Source organism: Idiotropiscis lumnitzeri, chromosome 1 (genome assembly GCF_059441095.1).
Source record: "Idiotropiscis lumnitzeri isolate Australia: NSW breed Sydney's pygmy pipehorse chromosome 1, RoL_Ilum_1.0, whole genome shotgun sequence".
NCBI classification, from domain to species: domain Eukaryota; kingdom Metazoa; phylum Chordata; class Actinopteri; order Syngnathiformes; family Syngnathidae; genus Idiotropiscis; species Idiotropiscis lumnitzeri.
In genome coordinates, this window is record NC_142391.1 from 47,535,571 (window position 1) to 47,553,006 (window position 17,436).

Below are 17,436 nucleotides of genomic sequence, written 5' to 3' on the forward strand. Positions count from 1 at the left end.
GAGCTGAAAATGCATTTACAGCACTAAAAAAACAAACTTTTATAACAGCTAAACCAAACGTTTCCAATGTAAATTTCCACTTTTATATAGTGTAAAAAGACATCCTGAAGCCTGGGCAGTCATTAATTTGATTGTCCAATATTTCCCTTATGAGATAATGCCTCTCATAGCAAATGTGTACAGCGCGAGCTGAAAATGCATTTACAGCACTAAAAAACCAAACTTTTATAACAGCTAAACCAAACGTTTCCAATGTAAATTTCCACCTTTATATAGTGTAGAAAGGCATCCTGAAGCCTGGAAAGTCATTAATTTGATTGTCCAGTATTTCCTTCATGAGATATTGCAACACTTAGAAAAAGTGTACAGCGCCAGCAGACAATGAATTTTCAGCACTAAAAAAACGAAACTTCATTAACAGCTAAACTAAACGTTTCCAATGTAAATTTCCACCCTTATATAGTGTAAAAAGACATCCTGAAGCCTGGGCAGTCATTAATTTGATTGTCCAATATTACCCTTATGAGATAATGCCTCTCATAGCAAATGTGTACAGCGCGAGCTGAAAATGCATTTACAGCACTAAAAAACCAAACTTTTAGAACAGCTAAACCAAACGTTTCCAATGTAAATTTCCACCTTTATATAGTGTAGAAAGGCATCCTGAAGCCTGGAAAGTCATTAATTTGATTGTCCAGTATTTCCTTCATGAGATATTGCAACACTTAGAAAAAGTGTACAGCGCCAGCAGACAATGAATTTTCAGCACTAAAAAAACGAAACTTCATTAACAGCTAAACCAAACGTTTCCAATGTAAATTTCCACATTTATAGAGTGTAAAAAGGCATCCTGAAGCCTGGGAAGTCATTAATTTGATTGTCCAGTATTTCCCTTATGAGATAATGCCTCACATAGCAAATGTGTACAGTGCGAGCTGAAAATGCATTTACAGCACTAAAAAACCAAACTTTTATAACAGCTAAACCAAACGTTTCCAATGTAAATTTCCACCTTTATATAGTTTAGAAAGGCATCCTGAAGCCTGGAAAGTCATTAATTTGATTGTCCAGTATTTCCTTCATGAGATATTGCAACACTTAGAAAAAGTGTACAGCGCCAGCAGACAATGAATTTTCAGCACTAAAAAAAACGAAACTTCATTAAAAGCTAAACTAAACGTTTCCAATGTAAATTTCCACCTTTATATAGTGTAAAAAGACATCCTGAAGCCTGGGCAGTCATTAATTTGATTGTCCAATATTTCCCTTATGAGATAATGCCTCTCATTGCAAATGTGTACAGCGCGAGCTGCAAATGCATTTACAGCACGAAAAAAACAAACTTTTATAACAGCTAAACCAAACGTTTCCAATGTAAATTTCCACCTTTATAGAGTGTAAAAAGGCATCCTGAAGCCTGGGAAGTCATTAATTTGATTGTCCAGTATTTCCCTTATGAGATAATGCCTCACATAGCAAATGTGTACAGTGCGAGCTGAAAATGCATTTTAAGCACTAAAAAACCAAACTTTTATAACAGCTAAACCAAACGTTTCCAATGTAAATTTCCACCTTTATATAGTGTAAAAAGACATCCTGAAGCCTGGGCAGTCATTAATTTGATTGTCCAATATTTCCCTTATGAGATAATGCCTCTCATAGCAAATGTGTACAGTGCGAGCTGAAAATGCATTTACAGCACTAAAAAACCAAACTTTTATAACAGCTAAACCAAACGTTTCAAATGTAAATTTCCACCTTTATATAGTGTAGAAAGGCATCCTGAAGCCTGGAAAGTCATTAATTTGATTGTCCAGTATTTCCTTCATGAGATATTGCAACAATTAGAAAAAGTGTACAGCGCCAGCAGACAATGAATTTTCAGCACTAAAAAAACGAAACTTCATTAACAGCTAAACCAAACGTTTCCAATGTAAATTTCCACATTTATAGAGTGTAAAAAGGCATCCTGAAGCCTGGGAAGTCATTAATTTGATTGTCCAGTATTTCCCTTATGAGATAATGCCTCACATAGCAAATGTGTACAGTGCGAGCTGAAAATGCATTTTCAGCACTAAAAAACCAAACTTTTATAACAGCTAAACCAAACGTTTCCAATGTAAATTTCCACCGTTATATAGTGTAAAAAGACATCCTGAAGCCTGGGCAGTCATTAATTTGATTGTCCAGTATTTCCCTTATGAGATAATGCCTCACATAGCAAATGTGTACAGCGCGAGCTGAAAATGCATTTACAGCACTAAAAAAACAAACTTTTATAACAGCTAAACTAAACGTTTCCAATGTAAATTTCCACCTTTATATAGTGTAAAAAGACATCCTGAAGCCTGGGCAGTCATTAATTTGATTGTCCAATATTTCCCTTATGAGATAATGCCTCTCATAGCAAATGTGTACAGCGCGAGCTGAAAATGCATTTACAGCACTTAAAAAACCAAACTTTTATAACAGCTAAACCAAACGTTTCCAATGTAAATTCCCACCTTTATATAGTGTAGAAAGGCATCATGAAGCCTGGAAAGTCATTAATTTGATTGTCCAGTATTTCCTTCATGAGATATTGCAACACTTAGAAAAAGTGTACAGCGCCAGCAGACAATGAATTTTCAGCACTAAAAAAACGAAACTTCATTAACAGCTAAACCAAACGTTTCCAATGTAAATTTCCACATTTATAGAGTGTAAAAAGGCATCCTGAAGCCTGGGAAGTCATTAATTTGATTGTCCAGTATTTCCCTTATGAGATAATGCCTCACATAGCAAATGTGTACAGTGCGAGCTGAAAATGCATTTTCAGCACTAAAAAACCAAACTTTTATAACAGCTAAACCAAACGTTTCCAATGTAAATTTCCACCTTTATATAGTGTAAAAAGACATCCTGAAGCCTGGGCAGTCATTAATTTGATTGTCCAGTATTTCCCTTATGAGATAATGCCTCACATAGCAAATGTGGACAGTGCGAGCTGAAAATGCATTTTCAGCACTAAAAAAACCAAACTTTTATAACAGCTAAACCAAACGTTTCCAATGTAAATTTCCACCTTTATATAGTGTAAAAAGACATCCTGAAGCCTGGGCAGTCATTAATTTGATTGTCCAATATTTCCCTTATGAGATAATGCCTCTCATAGCAAATGTGTACAGCGCGAGCTGAAAATGCATTTACAGCACTAAAAAACCAAACTTTTATAACAGCTAAACCAAACGTTTCCAATGTACATTTCCACCTTTATATAGTGTAGAAAGGCATCCTGAAGCCTGGAAAGTCATTAATTTGATTGTCCAGTATTTCCTTCATGAGATATTGCAACACTTAGAAAAAGTGTACAGCGCCAGCAGACAATGAATTTTCAGCACTAAAAAAACGAAACTTCATTAACAGCTAAACTAAACGTTTCCAATGTAAATTTCCACCCTTATATAGTGTAAAAAGACATCCTGAAGCCTGGGCAGTCATTAATTTGATTGTCCAATATTACCCTTATGAGATAATGCCTCTCATAGCAAATGTGTACAGCGCGAGCTGAAAATGCATTTACAGCACTAAAAAACCAAACTTTTATAACAGCTAAACCAAACGTTTCCAATGTAAATTTCCACCTTTATATAGTGTAGAAAGGCATCCTGAAGCCTGGAAAGTCATTAATTTGATTGTCCAGTATTTCCTTCATGAGATATTGCAACACTTAGAAAAAGTGTACAGCGCCAGCAGACAATGAATTTTCAGCACTAAAAAAACGAAACTTCATTAACAGCTAAACCAAACGTTTCCAATGTAAATTTCCACCTTTATATAGTGTAGAAAGGCATCCTGAAGCCTGGAAAGTCATTAATTTGATTGTCCAGTATTTCCTTCATGAGATATTGCAACACTTAGAAAAAGTGTACAGCGCCAGCAGACAATGAATTTTCAGCACTAAAAAAACGAAACTTCATTAACAGCTAAACCAAACGTTTCCAATGTAAATTTCCACATTTATAGAGTGTAAAAAGGCATCCTGAAGCCTGGGAAGTCATTAATTTGATTGTCCAGTATTTCCCTTATGAGATAATGCCTCACATAGCAAATGTGTACAGTGCGAGCTGAAAATGCATTTTCAGCACTAAAAAAACAAACTTTTATAACAGCTAAACCAAACGTTTCCAATGTAAATTTCCACGTTTATATAGTGTAAAAAGACATCCTGAAGCCTGGGCAGTCATTAATTTGATTGTCCAATATTTCCCTTATGAGATAATGCCTCTCATAGCAAATGTGTACAGCGCGAGCTGAAAATGCATTTACAGCACTAAAAAACCAAACTTTTATAACAGCTAAACCAAACGTTTCAAATGTAAATTTCCACCTTTATATAGTGTAGAAAGGCATCCTGAAGCCTGGAAAGTCATTAATTTGATTGTCCAGTATTTCCTTCATGAGATATTGCAACACTTAGAAAAAGTGTACAGCGCCAGCAGACAATGAATTTTCAGCACTAAAAAAACGAAACTTCATTAACAGCTAAACCAAACGTTTCCAATGTAAATTTCCACATTTATAGAGTGTAAAAAGGCATCCTGAAGCCTGGGAAGTCATTAATTTGATTGTCCAGTATTTCCCTTATGAGATAATGCCTCACATAGCAAATGTGTACAGTGCGAGCTGAAAATGCATTTACAGCACTAAAAAAACAAACTTTTATAACAGCTAAACCAAACGTTTCCAATGTAAATTTCCACCTTTATATAGTGTAGAAAGGCATCCTGAAGCCTGGAAAGTCATCAATTTGATTGTCCAGTATTTCCTTCATGAGATATTGCAACACTTAGAAAAAGTGTACAGCGCCAGCAGACAATGAATTTTCAGCACTAAAAAAACGAAACTTCATTAACAGCTAAACTAAACGTTTCCAATGTAAATTTCCACCTTTATATAGTGTAAAAAGACATCCTGAAGCCTGGGCAGCCATTAATTTGATTGTCCAATATTACCCTTATGAGATAATGCCTCTCATAGCAAATGTGTACAGCGCGAGCTGAAAATGCATTTACAGCACTAAAAAACCAAACTTTTATAACAGCTAAACCAAACGTTTCCAATGTAAATTTCCACCTTTATATAGTGTAGAAAGGCATCCTGAAGCCTGGAAAGTCATTAATTTGATTGTCCAGTATTTCCTTCATGAGATATTGCAACACTTAGAAAAAGTGTACAGCGCCAGCAGACAATGAATTTTCAGCACTAAAAAAACGAAACTTCATTAACAGCTAAACCAAACGTTTCCAATGTAAATTTCCACCTTTATATAGTGTAGAAAGGCATCCTGAAGCCTGGAAAGTCATTAATTTGATTGTCCAGTATTTCCTTCATGAGATATTGCAACACTTAGAAAAAGTGTACAGCGCCAGCAGACAATGAATTTTCAGCACTAAAAAAACGAAACTTCATTAACAGCTAAACCAAACGCTTCCAATGTAAATTTCCACATTTATAGAGCGTAAAAAGGCATCCTGAAGCCTGGGAAGTCATTAATTTGATTGTCCAGTATTTCCCTTATGAGATAATGCCTCACATAGCAAATGTGTACAGTGCGAGCTGAAAATGCATTTTCAGCACTAAAAAACCAAACTTTTATAACAGCTAAACCAAACGTTTCCAATGTAAATTTCCACCTTTATATAGTGTAAAAAGACATCCTGAAGCCTGGGCAGTCATTAATTTGATTGTCCAATATTTCCCTTATGAGATAATGCCTCTCATAGCAAATGTGTACAGCGCGAGCTGAAAATGCATTTACAGCACTAAAAAACCAAACTTTTATAACAGCTAAACCAAACGTTTCCAATGTAAATTTCCACCTTTATATAGTGTAGAAAGGCATCCTGAAGCCTGGAAAGTCATTAATTTGATTGTCCAGTATTTCCTTCATGAGATATTGCAACACTTAGAAAAAGTGTACAGCGCCAGCAGACAATGAATTTTCAGCACTAAAAAAACGAAACTTCATTAACAGCTAAACCAAACGTTTCCAATGTAAATTTCCACATTTATAGAGTGTAAAAAGGCATCCTGAAGCCTGGGCAGTCATTAATTTGATTGTCCAGTATTTCCCTTATGAGATAATGCCTCACATAGCAAATGTGTACAGTGCGAGCTGAAAATGCATTTTCAGCACTAAAAAACCAAACTTTTATAACAGCTAAACCAAACGTTTCCAATGTAAATTTCCACCTTTATATAGTGTAAAAAGACATCCTGAAGCCTGGGCAGTCATTAATTTGATTGTCCAGTATTTCCCTTATGAGATAATGCCTCACATAGCAAATGTGTACAGTGCGAGCTGAAAATGCATTTTCAGCACTAAAAAAAACAAACTTTTATAACAGCTAAACCAAACGTTTCCAATGTAAATTTCCACCTTTATATAGTGTAAAAAGACATCCTGAAGCCTGGGCAGTCATTAATTTGATTGTCCAATATTTCCCTTATGAGATAATGCCTCTCATAGCAAATGTGTACAGTGCGAGCTGAAAATGCATTTACAGCACTAAAAAAACAAACTTTTATAACAGCTAAACCAAACGTTTCCAATGTAAATTTCCACTTTTATATAGTGTAAAAAGACATCCTGAAGCCTGGGCAGTCATTAATTTGATTGTCCAATATTTCCCTTATGAGATAATGCCTCTCATAGCAAATGTGTACAGCGCGAGCTGAAAATGCATTTACAGCACTAAAAAACCAAACTTTTATAACAGCTAAACCAAACGTTTCCAATGTAAATTTCCACCTTTATATAGTGTAGAAAGGCATCCTGAAGCCTGGAAAGTCATTAATTTGATTGTCCAGTATTTCCTTCATGAGATATTGCAACACTTAGAAAAAGTGTACAGCGCCAGCAGACAATGAATTTTCAGCACTAAAAAAACGAAACTTCATTAACAGCTAAACTAAACGTTTCCAATGTAAATTTCCACCCTTATATAGTGTAAAAAGACATCCTGAAGCCTGGGCAGTCATTAATTTGATTGTCCAATATTACCCTTATGAGATAATGCCTCTCATAGCAAATGTGTACAGCGCGAGCTGAAAATGCATTTACAGCACTAAAAAACCAAACTTTTAGAACAGCTAAACCAAACGTTTCCAATGTAAATTTCCACCTTTATATAGTGTAGAAAGGCATCCTGAAGCCTGGAAAGTCATTAATTTGATTGTCCAGTATTTCCTTCATGAGATATTGCAACACTTAGAAAAAGTGTACAGCGCGAGCTGAAAATGCATTTACAGCACTAAAAAAACCAAACTTTTATAACAGCTAAACTAAACGTTTCCTATGTAAATTTCCACCCTTATATAGTGTAAAAAGACATCCTGAAGCCTGGAAAGTCATTAATTTGATTGTCCAGTATTTCCTTCATGAGATATTGCAACACTTAGAAAAAGTGTACAGCGCCAGCAGACAATGAATTTTCAGCACTAAAAAAACGAAACTTCATTAACAGCTAAACCAAACGTTTCCAATGTAAATTTCCACATTTATAGAGTGTAAAAAGGCATCCTGAAGCCTGGGAAGTCATTAATTTGATTGTCCAGTATTTCCCTTATGAGATAATGCCTCACATAGCAAATGTGTACAGTGCGAGCTGAAAATGCATTTTCAGCACTAAAAAAACAAACTTTTATAACAGCTAAACCAAACGTTTCCAATGTAAATTTCCACCTTTATATAGTGTAAAAAGACATCCTGAAGCCTGGGCAGTCATTAATTTGATTGTCCAATATTTCCCTTATGAGATAATGCCTCTCATAGCAAATGTGTACAGCGCGAGCTGAAAATGCATTTACAGCACTAAAAAACCAAACTTTTATAACAGCTAAACCAAACGTTTCAAATGTAAATTTCCACCTTTATATAGTGTAGAAAGGCATCCTGAAGCCTGGAAAGTCATTAATTTGATTGTCCAGTATTTCCTTCATGAGATATTGCAACACTTAGAAAAAGTGTACAGCGCCAGCAGACAATGAATTTTCAGCACTAAAAAAACGAAACTTCATTAACAGCTAAACCAAACGTTTCCAATGTAAATTTCCACATTTATAGAGTGTAAAAAGGCATCCTGAAGCCTGGGAAGTCATTAATTTGATTGTCCAGTATTTCCCTTATGAGATAATGCCTCACATAGCAAATGTGTACAGTGCGAGCTGAAAATGCATTTACAGCACTAAAAAAACAAACTTTTATAACAGCTAAACCAAACGTTTCCAATGTAAATTTCCACCTTTATATAGTGTAGAAAGGCATCCTGAAGCCTGGAAAGTCATTAATTTGATTGTCCAGTATTTCCTTCATGAGATATTGCAACACTTAGAAAAAGTGTACAGCGCCAGCAGACAATGAATTTTCAGCACTAAAAAAACGAAACTTCATTAACAGCTAAACTAAACGTTTCCAATGTAAATTTCCACCTTTATATAGTGTAAAAAGACATCCTGAAGCCTGGGCAGCCATTAATTTGATTGTCCAATATTACCCTTATGAGATAATGCCTCTCATAGCAAATGTGTACAGCGCGAGCTGAAAATGCATTTACAGCACTAAAAAACCAAACTTTTATAACAGCTAAACCAAACGTTTCCAATGTAAATTTCCACCTTTATATAGTGTAGAAAGGCATCCTGAAGCCTGGAAAGTCATTAATTTGATTGTCCAGTATTTCCTTCATGAGATATTGCAACACTTAGAAAAAGTGTACAGCGCCAGCAGACAATGAATTTTCAGCACTAAAAAAACGAAACTTCATTAACAGCTAAACCAAACGTTTCCAATGTAAATTTCCACCTTTATATAGTGTAGAAAGGCATCCTGAAGCCTGGAAAGTCATTAATTTGATTGTCCAGTATTTCCCTTATGAGATAATGCCTCACATAGCAAATGTGTACAGTGCGAGCTGAAAATGCATTTTCAGCACTAAAAAAAACGAAACTTCATTAACAGCTAAACCAAACGTTTCCAATGTAAATTTCCACCTTTATATAGTGTAGAAAGGCATCCTGAAGCCTGGAAAGTCATTAATTTGATTGTCCAGTATTTCCTTCATGAGATATTGCAACACTTAGAAAAAGTATACAGCGCCAGCAGACAATGAATTTTCAGCACTAAAAAAACGAAACTTCATTAACAGCTAAACCAAACGCTTCCAATGTAAATTTCCACATTTATAGAGCGTAAAAAGGCATCCTGAAGCCTGGGAAGTCATTAATTTGATTGTCCAGTATTTCCCTTATGAGATAATGCCTCACATAGCAAATGTGTACAGTGCGAGCTGAAAATGCATTTTCAGCACTAAAAAACCAAACTTTTATAACAGCTAAACCAAACGTTTCCAATGTAAATTTCCACCTTTATATAGTGTAAAAAGACATCCTGAAGCCTGGGCAGTCATTAATTTGATTGTCCAATATTTCCCTTATGAGATAATGCCTCTCATAGCAAATGTGTACAGCGCGAGCTGAAAATGCATTTACAGCACTAAAAAACCAAACTTTTATAACAGCTAAACCAAACGTTTCCAATGTAAATTTCCACCTTTATATAGTGTAGAAAGGCATCCTGAAGCCTGGAAAGTCATTAATTTGATTGTCCAGTATTTCCTTCATGAGATATTGCAACACTTAGAAAAAGTGTACAGCGCCAGCAGACAATGAATTTTCAGCACTAAAAAAACGAAACTTCATTAACAGCTAAACCAAACGTTTCCAATGTAAATTTCCACATTTATAGAGTGTAAAAAGGCATCCTGAAGCCTGGGCAGTCATTAATTTGATTGTCCAGTATTTCCCTTATGAGATAATGCCTCACATAGCAAATGTGTACAGTGCGAGCTGAAAATGCATTTTCAGCACTAAAAAACCAAACTTTTATAACAGCTAAACCAAACGTTTCCAATGTAAATTTCCACCTTTATATAGTGTAAAAAGACATCCTGAAGCCTGGGCAGTCATTAATTTGATTGTCCAGTATTTCCCTTATGAGATAATGCCTCACATAGCAAATGTGTACAGTGCGAGCTGAAAATGCATTTTCAGCACTAAAAAAAACAAACTTTTATAACAGCTAAACCAAACGTTTCCAATGTAAATTTCCACCTTTATATAGTGTAAAAAGACATCCTGAAGCCTGGGCAGTCATTAATTTGATTGTCCAATATTTCCCTTATGAGATAATGCCTCTCATAGCAAATGTGTACAGTGCGAGCTGAAAATGCATTTACAGCACTAAAAAAACAAACTTTTATAACAGCTAAACCAAACGTTTCCAATGTAAATTTCCACTTTTATATAGTGTAAAAAGACATCCTGAAGCCTGGGCAGTCATTAATTTGATTGTCCAATATTTCCCTTATGAGATAATGCCTCTCATAGCAAATGTGTACAGCGCGAGCTGAAAATGCATTTACAGCACTAAAAAACCAAACTTTTATAACAGCTAAACCAAACGTTTCCAATGTAAATTTCCACCTTTATATAGTGTAGAAAGGCATCCTGAAGCCTGGAAAGTCATTAATTTGATTGTCCAGTATTTCCTTCATGAGATATTGCAACACTTAGAAAAAGTGTACAGCGCCAGCAGACAATGAATTTTCAGCACTAAAAAAACGAAACTTCATTAACAGCTAAACCAAACGTTTCCAATGTAAATTTCCACATTTATAGAGTGTAAAAAGGCATCCTGAAGCCTGGGAAGTCATTAATTTGATTGTCCAGTATTTCCCTTATGAGATAATGCCTCACATAGCAAATGTGTACAGTGCGAGCTGAAAATGCATTTTCAGCACTAAAAAACCAAACTTTTATAACAGCTAAACCAAACGTTTCCAATGTAAATTTCCACCTTTATATAGTGTAAAAAGACATCCTGAAGCCTGGAAAGTCATTAATTTGATTGTCCAGTATTTCCTTCATGAGATATTGCAACACTTAGAAAAAGTGTACAGCGCCAGCAGACAATGAATTTTCAGCACTAAAAAAACGAAACTTCATTAACAGCTAAACCAAACGTTTCCAATGTACATTTCCACCTTTATATAGTGTAGAAAGGCATCCTGAAGCCTGGAAAGTCATTAATTTGATTGTCCAGTATTTCCTTCATGAGATATTGCAACACTTAGAAAAAGTGTACAGCGCCAGCAGACAATGAATTTTCAGCACTAAAAAAACGAAACTTCATTAACAGCTAAACTAAACGTTTCCGATGTAAATTTCCACCCTTATATAGTGTAAAAAGACATCCTGAAGCCTGGGCAGTCATTAATTTGATTGTCCAATATTTCCCTTATGAGATAATGCCTCTCATAGCAAATGTGTACAGCGCGAGCTGAAAATGCATTTACAGCACTAAAAAAACAAACTTTTATAACAGCTAAACCAAACGTTTCCAATGTACATTTCCACCTTTATATAGTGTAGAAAGGCATCCTGAAGCCTGGGAAGTCATTAATTTGATTGTCCAGTATTTCCCTTATGAGATAATGCCTCACATAGCAAATGTGTACAGTGCGAGCTGAAAATGCATTTTCAGCACTAAAAAACCAAACTTTTATAACAGCTAAACCAAACGTTTCCAATGTAAATTTCCACCTTTATATAGTGTAAAAAGACATCCTGAAGCCTGGAAAGTCATTAATTTGATTGTCCAGTATTTCCTTCATGAGATATTGCAACACTTAGAAAAAGTGTACAGCGTCAGCAGACAATGAATTTTCAGCACTAAAAAAACGAAACTTCATTAACAGCTAAACCAAACGTTTCCAACGTACATTTCCACCTTTATATAGTGTAGAAAGGCATCCTGAAGCCTGGAAAGTCATTAATTTGATTGTCCAGTATTTCCTTCATGAGATATTGCAACACTTAGAAAAAGTGTACAGCGCCAGCAGACAATGAATTTTCAGCACTAAAAAAACGAAACTTCATTAACAGCTAAACTAAACGTTTCCGATGTAAATTTCCACCCTTATATAGTGTAAAAAGACATCCTGAAGCCTGGGCAGTCATTAATTTGATTGTCCAATATTTCCCTTATGAGATAATGCCTCTCATAGCAAATGTGTACAGCGCGAGCTGAAAATGCATTTACAGCACTAAAAAAACAAACTTTTATAACAGCTAAACCAAACGTTTCCAATGTACATTTCCACCTTTATATAGTGTAGAAAGGCATCCTGAAGCCTGGAAAGTCATTAATTTGATTGTCCAGTATTTCCTTCATGAGATATTGCAACACTTAGAAAAAGTGTACAGCGCCAGCAGACAATGAATTTTCAGCACTAAAAAAACGAAACTTCATTAACAGCTAAACCAAACGTTTCCAATGTAAATTTCCACATTTATAGAGTGTAAAAAGGCATCCTGAAGCCTGGGAAGTCATTAATTTGATTGTCCAGTATTTCCCTTATGAGATAATGCCTCACATAGCAAATGTGTACAGTGCGAGCTGAAAATGCATTTTCAGCACTAAAAAACCCAACTTTTATAACAGCTAAACTAAACGTTTCCAATGTAAATTTCCACCCTTATATAGTGTAAAAAGACATCCTGAAGCCTGGGCAGTCATTAATTTGATTGTCTAATATTTCCCTTATGAGATAATGCCTCTCATAGCAAATGTGTACAGCGCGAGCTGAAAATGCATTTACAGCACTAAAAAACCAAACTTTTATAACAGCTAAACCAAACGTTTCCAATGTACATTTCCACCTTTATATAGTGTAGAAAGGCATCCTGAAGCCTGGAAAGTCATTAATTTGATTGTCCAGTATTTCCTTCATGAGATATTGCAACACTTAGAAAAAGTGTACAGCGCCAGCAGACAATGAATTTTCAGCACTAAAAAAACGAAACTTCATTAACAGCTAAACCAAACGTTTCCAATGTAAATTTCCACATTTATAGAGTGTAAAAAGGCATCCTGAAGCCTGGGAAGTCATTAATTTGATTGTCCAGTATTTCCCTTATGAGATAATGCCTCACATAGCAAATGTGTACAGTGCGAGCTGAAAATGCATTTTCAGCACTAAAAAACCAAACTTTTATAACAGCTAAACCAAACGTTTCCAATGTAAATTTCCACCTTTATATAGTGTAAAAAGACATCCTGAAGCCTGGGCAGTCATTAATTTGATTGTCCAATATTTCCCTTATGAGATAATGCCTCTCATAGCAAATGTGTACAGCGCGAGCTGAAAATGCATTTACAGCACTAAAAAACCAAACTTTTATAACAGCTAAACCAAACGTTTCCAAATTACATTTCCACCTTTATATAGTGTAGAAAGGCATCCTGAAGCCTGGAAAGTCATTAATTTGATTGTCCAGTATTTCCTTCATGAGATATTGCAACACTTAGAAAAAGTGTACAGCGCCAGCAGACAATGAATTTTCAGCACTAAAAAAACGAAACTTCATTAACAGCTAAACTAAACGTTTCCAATGTAAATTTCCACCCTTATATAGTGTAAAAAGACATCCTGAAGCCTGGGCAGTCATTAATTTGATTGTCCAATATTTCCCTTATGAGATAATGCCTCTCATAGCAAATGTGTACAGTGCGAGCTGAAAATGCATTTACAGCACTAAAAAAACAAACTTTTATAACAGCTAAACCAAACGTTTCCAATGTAAATTTCCACTTTTATATAGTGTAAAAAGACATCCTGAAGCCTGGGCAGTCATTAATTTGATTGTCCAATATTTCCCTTATGAGATAATGCCTCTCATAGCAAATGTGTACAGCGCGAGCTGAAAATGCATTTACAGCACTAAAAAACCAAACTTTTATAACAGCTAAACCAAACGTTTCCAATGTAAATTTCCACCTTTATATAGTGTAGAAAGGCATCCTGAAGCCTGGAAAGTCATTAATTTGATTGTCCAGTATTTCCTTCATGAGATATTGCAACACTTAGAAAAAGTGTACAGCGCCAGCAGACAATGAATTTTCAGCACTAAAAAAACGAAACTTCATTAACAGCTAAACCAAACGTTTCCAATGTAAATTTCCACATTTATAGAGTGTAAAAAGGCATCCTGAAGCCTGGGAAGTCATTAATTTGATTGTCCAGTATTTCCCTTATGAGATAATGCCTCTCATAGCAAATGTGTACAGTGCGAGCTGAAAATGCATTTACAGCACTAAAAAACCAATCTTTTATAACAGCTAAACCAAACGTTTCCAATGTAAATTTCCACCTTTATATAGTGTAAAAAGACATCCTGAAGCCTGGGCAGCCATTAATTTGATTGTCCAATATTTCCCTTATGAGATAATGCCTCTCATAGAAAATGTGTACAGCGCGAGCTGAAAATGCATTTACAGCACTAAAAAAACAAACTTTTATAACAGCTAAACCAAACGTTTCCAATGTAAATTTCCACCTTTATATAGTGTAAAAAGACATCCTGAAGCCTGGGCAGTCATTAATTTGATTGTCCAATATTTCCCTTATGAGATAATGCCTCTCGTAGCAAATGTGTACAGCGCGAGCTGAAAATGCATTTACAGCACTAAAAAAACAAACTTTTATAACAGCTAAACCAAACGTTTCCAATGTAAATTTCCACCTTTATATAGTGTAGAAAGGCATCCTGAAGCCTGGAAAGTCATTAATTTGATTGTCCAGTATTTCCTTCATGAGATATTGCAACACTTAGAAAAAGTGTACAGCGCCAGCAGACAATGAATTTTCAGCACTAAAAAAAACGAAACTTCATTAACAGCTAAACCAAACGTTTCCAATGTAAATTTCCACCTTTATATAGTGTAGAAAGGCATCCTGAAGCCTGGAAAGTCATTAATTTGATTGTCCAGTATTTCCTTCATGAGATATTGCAACACTTAGAAAAAGTGTACAGCGCCAGCAGACAATGAATTTTCAGCACTAAAAAAACGAAACTTCATTAACAGCTAAACCAAACGTTTCCAATGTAAATTTCCACATTTATAGAGTGTAAAAAGGCATCCTGAAGCCTGGGAAGTCATTAATTTGATTGTCCAGTATTTCCCTTATGAGATAATGCCTCACATAGCAAATGTGTACAGTGCGAGCTGAAAATGCATTTTCAGCACTAAAAAACCAAACTTTTATAACAGCTAAACCAAACGTTTCCAATGTAAATTTCCACATTTATAGAGTGTAAAAAGGCATCCTGAAGCCTGGGAAGTCATTAATTTGATTGTCCAGTATTTCCCTTATGAGATAATGCCTCACATAGCAAATGTGTACAGTGCGAGCTGAAAATGCATTTTCAGCACTAAAAAACCCAACTTTTATAACAGCTAAACTAAACGTTTCCAATGTAAATTTCCACCCTTATATAGTGTAAAAAGACATCCTGAAGCCTGGGCAGTCATTAATTTGATTGTCTAATATTTCCCTTATGAGATAATGCCTCTCATAGCAAATGTGTACAGCGCGAGCTGAAAATGCATTTACTGCACTAAAAAACCAAACTTTTATAACAGCTAAACCAAACGTTTCCAATGTACATTTCCACCTTTATATAGTGTAGAAAGGCATCCTGAAGCCTGGAAAGTCATTAATTTGATTGTCCAGTATTTCCTTCATGAGATATTGCAACACTTAGAAAAAGTGTACAGCGCCAGCAGACAATGAATTTTCAGCACTAAAAAAACGAAACTTCATTAACAGCTAAACCAAACGTTTCCAATGTAAATTTCCACATTTATAGAGTGTAAAAAGGCATCCTGAAGCCTGGGAAGTCATTAATTTGATTGTCCAGTATTTCCCTTATGAGATAATGCCTCACATAGCAAATGTGTACAGTGCGAGCTGAAAATGCATTTTCAGCACTAAAAAACCAAACTTTTATAACAGCTAAACCAAACGTTTCCAATGTAAATTTCCACCTTTATATAGTGTAAAAAGACATCCTGAAGCCTGGGCAGTCATTAATTTGATTGTCCAATATTTCCCTTATGAGATAATGCCTCTCATAGCAAATGTGTACAGCGCGAGCTGAAAATGCATTTACAGCACTAAAAAACCAAACTTTTATAACAGCTAAACCAAACGTTTCCAAATTACATTTCCACCTTTATATAGTGTAGAAAGGCATCCTGAAGCCTGGAAAGTCATTAATTTGATTGTCCAGTATTTCCTTCATGAGATATTGCAACACTTAGAAAAAGTGTACAGCGCCAGCAGACAATGAATTTTCAGCACTAAAAAAACGAAACTTCATTAACAGCTAAACTAAACGTTTCCAATGTAAATTTCCACCCTTATATAGTGTAAAAAGACATCCTGAAGCCTGGGCAGTCATTAATTTGATTGTCCAATATTTCCCTTATGAGATAATGCCTCTCATAGCAAATGTGTACAGTGCGAGCTGAAAATGCATTTACAGCACTAAAAAAACAAACTTTTATAACAGCTAAACCAAACGTTTCCAATGTAAATTTCCACTTTTATATAGTGTAAAAAGACATCCTGAAGCCTGGGCAGTCATTAATTTGATTGTCCAATATTTCCCTTATGAGATAATGCCTCTCATAGCAAATGTGTACAGCGCGAGCTGAAAATGCATTTACAGCACTAAAAAACCAAACTTTTATAACAGCTAAACCAAACGTTTCCAATGTAAATTTCCACCTTTATATAGTGTAGAAAGGCATCCTGAAGCCTGGAAAGTCATTAATTTGATTGTCCAGTATTTCCTTCATGAGATATTGCAACACTTAGAAAAAGTGTACAGCGCCAGCAGACAATGAATTTTCAGCACTAAAAAAACGAAACTTCATTAACAGCTAAACCAAACGTTTCCAATGTAAATTTCCACATTTATAGAGTGTAAAAAGGCATCCTGAAGCCTGGGAAGTCATTAATTTGATTGTCCAGTATTTCCCTTATGAGATAATGCCTCACATAGCAAATGTGTACAGTGCGAGCTGAAAATGCATTTACAGCACTAAAAAACCAATCTTTTATAACAGCTAAACCAAACGTTTCCAATGTAAATTTCCACCTTTATATAGTGTAAAAAGACATCCTGAAGCCTGGGCAGCCATTAATTTGATTGTCCAATATTTCCCTTATGAGATAATGCCTCTCATAGAAAATGTGTACAGCGCGAGCTGAAAATGCATTTACAGCACTAAAAAAACAAACTTTTATAACAGCTAAACCAAACGTTTCCAATGTAAATTTCCACCTTTATATAGTGTAAAAAGACATCCTGAAGCCTGGGCAGTCATTAATTTGATTGTCCAATATTTCCCTTATGAGATAATGCCTCTCGTAGCAAATGTGTACAGCGCGAGCTGAAAATGCATTTACAGCACTAAAAAACCAAACTTTTATAACAGCTAAACCAAACGTTTCCAATGTAAATTTCCACCTTTATATAGTGTAG